The sequence below is a fragment of the Malurus melanocephalus genome, unplaced genomic scaffold (genome assembly GCF_030028575.1).
Source record: "Malurus melanocephalus ecotype Western Australia unplaced genomic scaffold, MMel_1.1 scaffold_107, whole genome shotgun sequence".
Taxonomy (NCBI): Eukaryota; Metazoa; Chordata; class Aves; order Passeriformes; family Maluridae; genus Malurus; species Malurus melanocephalus.
The window spans coordinates 66,729-79,054 of NW_026623339.1; positions in this window are offsets into that span (position 1 = coordinate 66,729).

Below are 12,326 nucleotides of genomic sequence, written 5' to 3' on the forward strand. Positions count from 1 at the left end.
AAAAAAAAAAAAAAAAAAAAAAAAAAAAAAAAAAAAGGCTCATTTATTCCTTGGGGATCATTTTCTTTCTGTTAATAAAGTCATGATGAAGATAAACCTTCAGCATTTTAATTTGGGATGGATGGACTGCTAAACCTTATTTCCATTGCCAGAAACTTTGTGGGATCCATTTTCACATCAATGCAATGACACCCCAAGTCCCAGCAGTTTTCTCTATGTTCCTGCTATCTGGGAGATTTCAGCTTTACAGCTCAGGAAACTGAAATATAGAAAGGAATTTCTTGTTCAAGGTTACAGGGCAGGTTGTGGAAGAAACAGGAATAGAAACTGTAGGTGGCAARGCACATCACCTTTTCTAAGGAACAGAACAAATTGCATTTTAATTCTTCAGCTTTCCCTAATGTATCTATTACAGAGCAAATTCAAGGTAAAATGTCCTTTTAATTCAAACTCTTTGTTTTCTTTTTCTGAATTTAGAAGACAAGGCAACTTTGTTAGATGTCATTATWAGCTACAGAAAATACTTTGGATTTCTTTTGTTCAGAAGGTAMAGAGGAATCAAAACAGTTCCATCTAATTACTGCTGCAATTTTGCAGTAATGTGCAGAAAAGCAGTTTATCATGTTGATGGGGAAAGGAATTTATAAACCTATTTGTTGTACTTGGGATAAAAGAACATATCACTTAGAAATTAAACTGAAAAAAAAGTTCTGAATTCTTAGAATTGTTCAAAAGCCTGATACATAATGGGAAATAATTAATTGTTTCTAGATTTTATTAATGGCATTCCCATTTTTCCATGCTAATGAAAACTGAAGGAAGAGTATGTCATCAAAGTGTAATCAAAGCTGGCTTGTTTTGTGAATGATTGACAGGGACAGAAGCAGAATTTGGGTTTTTTCAATCATCTCACACCAATAATTCAGTGAGACACTGAAGTGCACTGTATTAACAAAGCTAATACTCCCCCAGAAATTACATAAATGCAAATATACAACACCTCTCTCATTTTATTACATTAAAACATCAGCACGAAAGTAAAAGCGTGCATAATCCGAAGTGGACTGCCTCAAAATAATGCAGTAGAATAGAAAATTCAAATTACACACAAATTTATGCCACCTGAGCAATGTTTAACACTCCATTGGTGGGGGACCATCGATTGAGGAAATTTGTAGGGAGCACACAGGCTGATCAGAACCCTCATTACCTGCACACCAAAAAATATCAGGGAAGGAAATCAATACCAGCYCAGCAGCAGGGCCAGGGCAGGAACCTTCATCTGCAAACCCTCAGCGGTGACAATTGAGGTTTCTSGTGCATCTGGTGCCTATTGAAGCAGAAGGGATTCAAATCACAGTAAAGATTTATAGGGTGAGAGCCACGACGTGGTTTTCATTCTGGTTTTGCCCACAATGAAGATTATTGAGCCTGCACTAATGATTAGAGCAAACTGAGAGGGTTGTATCACCAGGACAGTTCATTTTCCTCTATTAAATGGAAAGAATGRGATGCAAAAAGGACCAGAAGTTCCAAGGAACAAAACTGATCAATCAGTTSATGCAGTCTTGCCTGGGCAGGTCTAAATGAAAGGCATTAACAGGAAAAGATGAAAATATCTCCAAGAATCTAATATTGACCAGAAAATGAGGCTTGTGGTAGAAATTAATGCCAGAAATTCATCCCTGATACCCTGATTGTGCTGCTTTGGGGCATAGAGAGTTTGTCACTAGAATTTATATTAAATTCTGAGCCTCTCTATGGAAAGTTACAGAGCAGCCAAAATTTACTTTGACCCATCACTGAGCCACAGTGAGCAAGAATTAGAATTACAGAATTGGAGGTAATATGACTTAACATCTGTTTGAAATGCCTTTTACATCAGAGACCAATGCTGCCCTGTATCATATTTTCACTCTGCATTAGAGGATTTATTTGTTGTATCACTCAATCTTTCTTCTTGGTAACCCTGTGTTTTTAAAAAACAGACAGCTGAGCAGCTTGTCCTCCTTGCAAAACCAGACCATGGTATTACAAAACTTAATTCTTCCCTCATGATGCATAATTAAAAGATGACCNCACTTAGAATATTAACAAGGGCACATTTCCAATATTTAGGGAAGATGTTGCTTTCTCCTGCCTTACACTAAGTTCTCATTTTCAGGGCATCCTAAACTCAAGTGTAAAAGAAGACATGAGGTATTCCATGTAGCAATGCAAAGTTTTTTGCATATGTTTGCATTGGAGCACAACAATGGATACTTAGGGAGGCAGAATAAAAAATTGGGGGCCCATAGTACAAATATTCAGTATTATAATGCCTAAACTCTTGTCCAAGTGGAGGAATCAGCTTTTGTTTACAAGGAAAGAAGATGGAACACCAGAAAACCTTTCTAAGAAACCAAGCAGGCAAAAAGAAAAAACCTGAAGAGAAACATGGCACAAAGCAATATTTCATAGAATCACAGAATGGTTGGGCTAGAAGAGACCTGAAAATCCATCCAGTTTCACCCTCTGCCATGGGCAGGGACATCTTCCACTATCCCAGGGTGCTCCCAACCCTGCCCAACCTGGCCTTGGACACTTCCAGGGATCCAGGAGCAGCCACAGCTTCTCTGGGCACCCTGTGCCAGAGCCTCACCACTCTTTCTGGGAATATTTTTTCCTGATATCCAATCTAAACCTATTCTCCTTCAGTTTGAATCCAATCTTCCTTGTCCTATCACTATTTGAGGCAGAACCTGATCTGCCATTTCCCTTCACTAAAGATTCAAAACCCTTTCAGCTTTTCTGGATGATGCTTGCAACATTTAAATCCAAATCCAAGCTGGGGCATGGCTCTCCCTCTCCTTTCCAAGGAATGACAGGATGGAAAATGTTGGAAGAACTCGCTGGAATTCATCTTTTCTCAGTGCCAGAGGACATCCCCAGGGTCCAGAGGTTGATCCCTGGCCATGGGAGCAACATGAAGGAGCTGCATCCCATTTCTTCCATTATTGGAGACTCAAAACTGCAGCTCCTGCCTGCTGAGAGAGGAATTTAATCACCAGTTCAGAGGTGATTGACACTGGAGGTGGAATAATATATTTCTAATAGCATAAGTGCAATCCCTAGGCCAAAAAAAAAAAGAAGAAAAGGAAGAAGGAAGAAAAAGAAAATCTAACTTTATGAAAATGCAACCCAGGTTCTCAAACTCCACAGTGGCAGAACTGCCTTTGGACAGGAGATTTCCAGGTTGTAGTTCATAGTCCATAAGTCCATAAGCTGTCAGGTCATTTTATAAATTAATTACCCATTCTWACCATGTATAAAACATGTTGGACTGCTGTATATTCACCCTACATTAACCACTGGGCTGTGCAGATGYTACAGTGTGCTCTTTTTTCTCCTTTCCTTGACAAGTATGGACAAATCCTACAGAAACCAGAAAATGCCCAAGAAAATATGAAATTTGCAATTATTTTCCCATTTACTTTCAGTGGGAATAAAGCACCTGGCTTGTGATATCTGAAAACACAGTGAAATTACTGTTTACAGATTGTTTAAATATATATATGTATATTTATACCTTAATATACCTGGCTTCCTTTGAGAATTTACCCTTCCTGCTTTTTGCAAGATCCAGGTCTGTAAGAACRCCAAAAGATCAGGTGAAAAATCATATACCTTGTTAAAAATAAGTATTTTACTGCATTGTATTATACTATACTAATTCAACATGAACTGCCAAAATTGACAGTTTCAGATTGCAGAAACAATATCTTTGTTCTCTCATTTTTAAAAATGAAGAACAACTTGATGTGTAACTGGAAGATGGAAGACAAAGATTGAAGGCAAATTTTCTATTAGTTTTGTGTGAGATGCAAGTGTTCTGGCAAAAATTAAAAAAGGTGTCTGGTACTGTAACACAATAAGAAATTTCTTGCTTTAAATTCTTTTGGTAAACTTCTAATCTCTGATAAGAAAATACTTGTTAGAAATTTTAGCATCCCATCAGAATATTTTTCATTGCAAAGTTCAGAGTGTGACTCTGACCTTTGACTGWATGATTTCTGTGCTTTAGAGAACTSTRAAAAAGGAGATACACTCRTGTTACTGAGACAGGAATGATCTGAGGCCACTTTGCAGGAGGGGCAATAGAATTTTTACTTTTGTGTTGAGGGGAATCAATCAAAAAAATTTACTTAATAGCCTCATTAAATGCACAATTTGGTGTTCATTTTCTTGATGGGAGAGGATGGATGGTTGTTCAAATAACTCTACTACATTTGCAAGAAGTGATTTGTCTTTCTCCAACTGCAAAGATGGTTTTGTTGTAACACATTTTTGTCTTGTTTTGGACACTCATATCCTATTGAGATCAATGAAAACAAAAAGTGGAAAAAGAAAACAGTTTAAAAAAAAAAGTCTGATAAAGTTTGCTACAGATTTCTGGACAAGGTTCCAATATTAATTTTGAAGGTTATATTAATTTAAATCTWATGAATTACTGATGAGCTGCTTAATTAAAATCAACTTTTCATTCTTTGTGAATTTAAATTCTGAGTTTTTAACCCAACAGAGCCATTTCTCTATCTTGATGTATTTTTGTCTCAGTTTTTATCTGAGTAAAAAGTATTAGACTTTCATTACAATTTTTTTTTTTTCAAATTGTCTAACAAAATTTTTATTTAAAGCTTAATATTCTACTTAAATAGGTTAATCTAAGTTTATTTTTAAACCCCAAAACCAGAGGAAACCATATAACCATGATCAGTCATGGCTAAATGATTAAATTATCATTATAAARATGTTACCAACACAGTTCCAGCTGCAATTCAATAAAAAGTGACTTTTTAACTTCCAGATATGAAAAAAAAGTTTCAAATTAAACTTTTTTCCTTAGAAAAGAAGAAAAATCTGAAAGATCAAGATTCAGTTTTCTTAATTTAGACACATCAAAATGTGCAAAGATTAAATGATGTGACAGAAACTGTGTAAGGAAAGTGATTGTGAATTTAAGTTAAAAAAAATTTGTCTTAAACTTTCACTTTAATAGATATAATTTAATATGTCAAATCCAAGAAARTATGTATGCATAAWSTAAGTTCATTAAATCATCTACCTGYTCAYTTTTGGTCCAGATATTGGTGAAAGTTATCMTCAAATTTTAAATTGGATTATATTGAGTTGAGGATTTATGCAAAACCCTTTATTAATTTCACAGGCAGATTTCTCATCCAGGGTGTGGACACAAAACACAGGAAGGTCAGTTTTTCTCTCTGATTTGTTTGTACCTGCTGTTTTCACCCATTTTGGGACAATTCCTACTGATTTTGGCCAYTTTATCCACGAGGAAGCTCCAAGCCAAGGTCTGTAACTTTGAGCGCTTTTCTCTGTGCAGAGATTTCTCATGAGATTTCAGATTTTTCTGAGCCCTGTGGGTAACAGCTCCATTCTCTGATGTGTTCTCTGACCCAGGAAGGATTTTTGGGAAATTTCACCCACCCCCATGTCCTGCTCTAAACCTCCTTCTGTCCAGCCTGGGTTGGATGGATGGACACTGAGCAGTCTCTGAAGGGGTTCAGGGTGCTGGGCTTTGTGTGAGACAGGAGATTCATCCCTTGCTGACCATCAACATCTCCACTTATCACCCACCCAGAGCCATTTCTGGTGAAAACAATTAAAATTTATCTCCAGTATCAAACCAATGAAAAGCAGCTGATGCCASCCTGATTTTTGCCTTTTTCTTTTGTATATTCTCTGTATTCTTTACACATACATTTASAGTTTATTATTGTGTTAGTACCCAGTCTCAGTAGTTTTTCCTGTAGCTTTCCATTCCCTTTCCCCAGGCAGAAACACCAAACACATTCCAGGGACCCCAATCCTATCTTGGCTCTCCTTGGCTACCAAGGCAAAAAAAAAAACCAAAAAAAACCCAACTCTTCAAGACACATTTTAATCAACAATGTGCACCTAATACCAAGGAGGGCTCCAGAAAAGGGTTGAACTATAAGGGACAATTACCTCATCATCTGTCTTTCTAACTGAGAATTCTTGTCAAATATGTGAATTTGCCAAATTTATAAAACTGTGTTCACCCCGTGGGGGGCAGGCTTTTATGGACATTTTTCCACATCTGCTCCTGGAGGCCTCCAATACAGACCAAGTTTTATATTATTTCCTATACTAATAAATCTCAAAAGTGTGTTGTTTCATTTGTAGGGTCTTTAAGCCATCACAGCTACAAATATTTATGGAGACAAAGGTAAGGGATATGAGGGGACAGGGCAAAGGAAAAATAAAAGAACTAAGAATGATTAATCTAATCACCCTCAGATCAAATCCAAACCCTCTCTCTTCCCCTCTTTGTGTCTGTCTGATGYACTGTTGACATTTTCTTTATTCCTGTGGCCACTGACACATTCCCCTGCCCATTCCATGCTCTCAGGTTGTTGTATCAAGAAACAGCCTTATCTTGGCCAAATGTTCTGTTTTTTTATGTCCAATCCTTTTCTTAAATCTCCCTGGGGTTCCATTTAGATTAAAATCCTCCTTTCTCCCACCAAACACTATTGATCCCTAATTTATTTAGGAGGCAGTTTCCTCACTCCTTCTTCCAGATATTGACTGCCCTTACTGCTTTGGAAATGATAATGGCCCTTCAGAAAAATAGGTGTTATCCCTTGCACTTGAGTGGGCATTAGAAAAATATTAAMAGCTCTCCCCCACTTGGGCAGACAAGGAGTAAATCTCTTTTTTTCTCCACACTGAACCTTGTGTCTCACATTAATGTGCAAAGTCCTAATGATGCATCAACAGAATTRATGCTTGCAGCTCATTAGTGGGTGTTGGTTGAGACAGAAGTGAAAGCAAAAAGATAAAATAGKTCTTAGTAAAGTTGACTAAATAGAATTTTCTTAAAGAAAATGAAAGAAGCCAGGTCTCTCAATTCTTTACATCAGGACCAAAAGCTGTCACAATTGCCATGTTAACATTTATCTGTCTGAGGTATCTGCTCAGATTCTGCCTCTCAAGACATAAGTCCATTATCCTAAAAAAGAGCTCATGAGAGGACAGTAACACCTGCAGGTTTGCATGTTCTGTCAGAGATCTTAATTTTATCCTTCCATGGTTATGAAAGGCTCTCTCTCGTGTATAATCCAGTAGAAAGCCAGTCACCCATTTAAAAGCACTTTTAAACCCTTAAATACTCTTTAAAACAACCTCAAARAATGACCAGAAAACTTAAGTTGCACCACCGTTGACAGCAAATGACTGGAAACATTTAAAGGAGAAGAAATGTGTGTTCTTCAACTGCTGGATAGAGGAAAAATTGTATTTGAAAAAATAAATAAATAAATAAAAGTCCTGCAAGATTATCTGTCTGCCTTTTTTACGCCCCTTTTTCCAAATCAGGAACTGTGATCTCATTAATGAGTGTTAATGAACTAAGCCTCACACAATCTCAGTGATATAGGAGGGTGTCCRCATTCCCTGGATTTATGGATGAAGAAATGTTTGAGGTAAAGAGAAGCCAGAAATGTCCCCACCCCATGGCACAGAGCAAGGATTGGGTGTTTGGGCACAATTATATTGTCCATCTTTTCTGAATTCTCTGTATTTCTACACAGAGCCAGGAAAACAGACACCCTCACCTTTAAAAAATCCATCATGAATATTTCCTCAGTGTTTTCACTTTGCCTTAAATGAAAGGAAATTTCTCTCCATAACAAACTCTGCTGGGCAATTACATTTGCTACAAAAAATGTTTGTTCTCATCTATTGTTCCACATGTTTATTAAAACAAATCAGGCCTAATGTGGTCACCTCACAGAGTGAATTCATCTCCTGGTAAAAGATTTTGTTTCAAGTTTAGATTGTCACTAAACAAGGACGTGGACTTCAATGTATGAAGCCATATGGATGGAGTCTGACTCTAAAAATCATTATTAAGGTAATAGGCATCATGCCTCATTAATTTTCCTATAATTATTAGTAGCAACTATTGCAGCCATTGCATAATTATTTTGGAAAGTAATAAATGTGCTAATATTTGACTTGCAAAAGTAAAGCATTTATTTGTAATTGCTACTGTTTCTTGATCAAGTACTTGACAGAAACTGTCTTTAAACCACTCACCCTCTGACTATCCCAGATTGTTTTTTCTCTCCATATATTTGAMAAAATGTATCCTCCAGCAGAGAGAAAACTGGACTTAAGCATGGAAAATGTGGTTCTTTTTTCCCTCCATGTCCTTGAATATTATTTACAGATACAGGCCAATGGGTAGAAGATCTCTTGACACTCATTTCAGATCCCAAATGTCTCCTTGATTTGCCCAATTAAAACACTTTTCAGTGCTTACTCATTCACCTCAATGACTGAGAAAGTAATGGTTTATATTCATATTCTGAATTTACTAAGGCAAATATGAAATCAGGAGAMAGAAATTCCATTCAGAAAGGTACAAAAAGAGAAAGAAACCTACCTGTCCTGCAGCTTCTGGTCCATCYAGCCCATCCTGGACATGATCTMAAAGATCTTTTCCAGCCTTTGTGGTTCTRTCTTCCCAATYAACAACCAATATTACATAAAAACAACAACAAGGAAACCAAATACCAATAGTCTGRTGCAGAAAAAGGTACCTGATCCGAGGAGTTTTGGTGATTTTCAGCACTGCTTTGAGGTAGAGCAGGAACAGGATTCAAACCCATCCCAAATAGGTGAAACAGGGTTTTTGCTGTAGTTTTGTGAGGAATGCTGACTCTTTCACCACTGGGATTTAGCAGCTGTGGGATGCTCCTTATTCAAGGGAATAAAGGTACTGAGCTCCTTATTCAAGGGAATAAAGGTACTGAGCTCCTTATTCAAGGGAATAAAGGTGCTGAGCTCATGCTGAGGATGGAGCAGTGTCACAGTGCTCCTCACCCAAACCCTGTCACTCAAAGTGTCTGAGCTGGGAGATGAGCTGCCAGCAAAGCTGTGACCTGAGCATGAAATATCCTTGGGCTTCCTGCAAATCAAAGGTGTTGTGGCAGCCAGGAGGGCAGAGAAAGAGGAATGAGCAAAACCCAGATATTCCAGGTGTGATTTKTTGGTTTAGAAAGGGAAAAATCATCACCTTGAAAGAAAGGTGGGAATGGAAATATTAGAAATAACCTACGAGCTTCTAAAGTGCTCAGAGCCAGCCAGGAGCAGTCACCTGTGAATATCCCAGCCATGGAATCAGGAATACACAGAGCAGCACCCAGGRGCCTGCAGAATAATGCAGATATCCTATTTTGGAATGAGGAGTCTCAGTTTGAGCCCCAGGACACGCAAGTGTGAAATAAAATGAGCAACATGAGGGGTAAGAACTGAGCTGTTCAATCTCCAAGAGTGATTACACATGGGAGGAGAAGGAGAAAAGCAAAATGTTAGCATTTCAAAAATGATAGTATTGCAAAAGGGGACAAAGCTGCCTTCCCACATTCTCTGCTCCCACATTCCTCATATCTAAATGTGAAAACATTTCAACAATAACAGGGGGAGGACACAGTGTAAATGGGAAAATTTAGGAATTTAWTGACACAAATTATTTTGAGATAATTTTTTTAGAAATTATCTGTTCTGTAGAAAGGCAGCTTTAAGACACTGACCAAGCAGAAAACTCAGACTAGAACTTGTCAGCTGTAGCTTTGGGTTTACAGCTACAAACTGCTATTTTGCTCTTGAATATATAATTTAATCCCAGATTTTAAAGCTTAAACCTAAATGGGGTTTCCCACTGGAATTAGATGTTTGTGTAACTTTGCGGGTATTTTTTTTAAATTCTAAATTTAATAAAATAATAAAATTATTAATAAAATATTATAAAAGTGATGTCCTACATCACACGAATTCTGAGGATAACTACACTAAAGATTGTAAATAAAATCATGTAGCACAACAGCAGATTCATAGTACAAATTGTGACAAAATGTATTTTTCAAACTCTCTGTCGCCTTTCCAGCAGAAAGTGGACATTATCCTTCAGACTGCAGGTAACAGGCTGAATTCCAAAAATGAAGAGGCAATCTGCAGCCCCACGCTGAGCAGAGAGCCCTGTSTGAACTGCAGCGTGCAGGAGGGACTTTAGAAGAACACACAGTCCAGTCGATGATAAAATGTTTGTTGCTGCCTCCCTGGAAGTTGTAGAAAATCAATRTCCCCATCAGTAGCACTGCTCTAACAGGCTCAGCTTTGCAGCAGACTCGGATTTCTCACATTCAGGGAGAGAAATGAGTGTGTGTGTGTGTGTGTCAGAGCCTGTGTGTGTGCTGGTGAGAGAGAGGGATGTGCACTGAGCTGGAAACCAATTAAATTGTGGTGTTAGATATGGGATGAAAAGGGCTCTGGAAAAGCAGGATAGTGCCAGAAGCTGGGGTTTATAAAGCACCTGGCAYCCAGTGAATAATAATAACATTAAACACCTCCCAAACTAATTTATTTATAGGGAGAATTGGAGTAAGAAGAGCAAAGCTGAAACAAAAAAAATGTCAGGTTCAGGCAACAAACCTGGAGGAAAAGATGAAAGAATGTCAGATCTGAGGCTTAAAAACGCAGCCAGCAGTACAAAAGAGCAGTAAATAATGAAAGGTTTGAGGACTACCAATAGTGATTGTCAAACCTCACAGAAAATAACCCTAAAATGTTAAGTGGTTGTGATAAGGACTCTCACTGAGGGGAAAGGGGAAGGGAAGGGAAGGGAAGGGAAGGGAAGGGAAGGGAAGGGAAGGGAAGGGAAGGGAAGGGAAGGGAAGGGAAGGGAAGGGAAGGGAAGGGAAGGGAAGGGAAGGGAAGGGAAGGGAAGGGAAGGGAAGGGAAGGGAAGGGAAGGGAAGGAAGTGGGGGGAAAGCTTGAGTCACAAACCAATATGCCAGATCTCTGATCCTCAAATCCAGGGTGGGCTCTGGGTGGCTCCCGATGGAAATGTGACACAGTTGGACCCCAGCTGAGCCCAGGGTGCCCTTTGTGCTGCTGCACCTTCACTGCACCCTCGTTCAGGAGAGATCTGCAGCTCCTGCTGTAATGTGGGAGGCAGCAGAGGCTTTAGGAGAGGATTCAGGTAGAGTTCACCTGCCTGACCCAGCCCAGTGGAGATATCAACAGAGAAATCAGTGCAGAGTCACCTCCAGAGGCTGAGTSAGGTTATGGGGAAACCAATTCCTCTTACTTTCCATGTTTTCTCTCCTTTCTGCTCTCTCAGTTTGCTCTAATCTCCACCCCAGTTGAAGCCCAGTCCAACTCTGACACCAGAAGAGCTGCAGCTCSAACCTCACAGAGCAGATTTGCTTCTCAGACTTCTAAACCCACCCTCAGACACTTCTAAGTGTCAGGCATCTCCAACACTTAATTTTCTAAAGAATAAATAAAATAAGACTCTTGATATTGCCCCAGCCTTACAGGATGAGGAGAAGGGAGGAAGAAAGTTTTCCTCAGCATGTTCAGTCTTCACTCTGTTGGAAACAGGATGCTCAGGGGAAATATTTTAAAACAGCCTCCAGCCCTGATCTGCCTCTGGCAAGAGGCTGAATAAAAACTGAACCATCACAGTCTTTTAAAGAAAGATTTGAGTACTTAAAAAAACCCCAAGAAACAAAGAGGCAAAAGCTAAACACTCCCTTAAATGTGTGTAAAGCTTTCCATGTTTGGGCAGAACATACAGAGCCATGCACATGAGGGAATCTCTGGGAATTACTGGAGTAAAGATTTTTTGATTTGTTAGAACAATTATTTGGAAGCAAAGCCACATTTATGCACTTGCTGAAATCAAGGCAAGAAAGAGCTCTTTGCATAGGGAGTAAATGRAGCTGTAAGCAAACCAGTTGGAGACTGCTGGTTTTTATATAGCCAGACTAATTAGCACCGGTTTCAATGTTTGAATAAAGAAATTGTTAGGAAAAGATAAGTCAGCACCCTTAATTAGCATTCTGCATTGAGTAGCAAAGGAAAGTTCAGTAGGTTGACACTGGTCATTTTGAAATACAAGAAGATGATAAAAACTGCTTGCTCTGAGCATCCAATTTTGCGTGTTGGAATCTTGTGGTTTTTTGTTGTTTTTTTTTTTCTACAGGATCAAACTATCAAAGGAGTAAACACTGAATTGAGCTCAAAGACATTGGCAAAATTGGGTGAAATTGTACCTAATGTTGAAGCATTATCCTCTCCAGTTTATTTGTAATTACCAAATGTTGGTAATTAAGGCTTTCTTTCTTTCTTTCTTTGTCTTTCTTTCTTTCTTTCTTTCTTTCTTTCTTTCTTTCTTTCTTTCTTTCTTTCTTTCTTTCTTTCTTTCTTTCTTTCTTTCTTTCTTTCTTTCT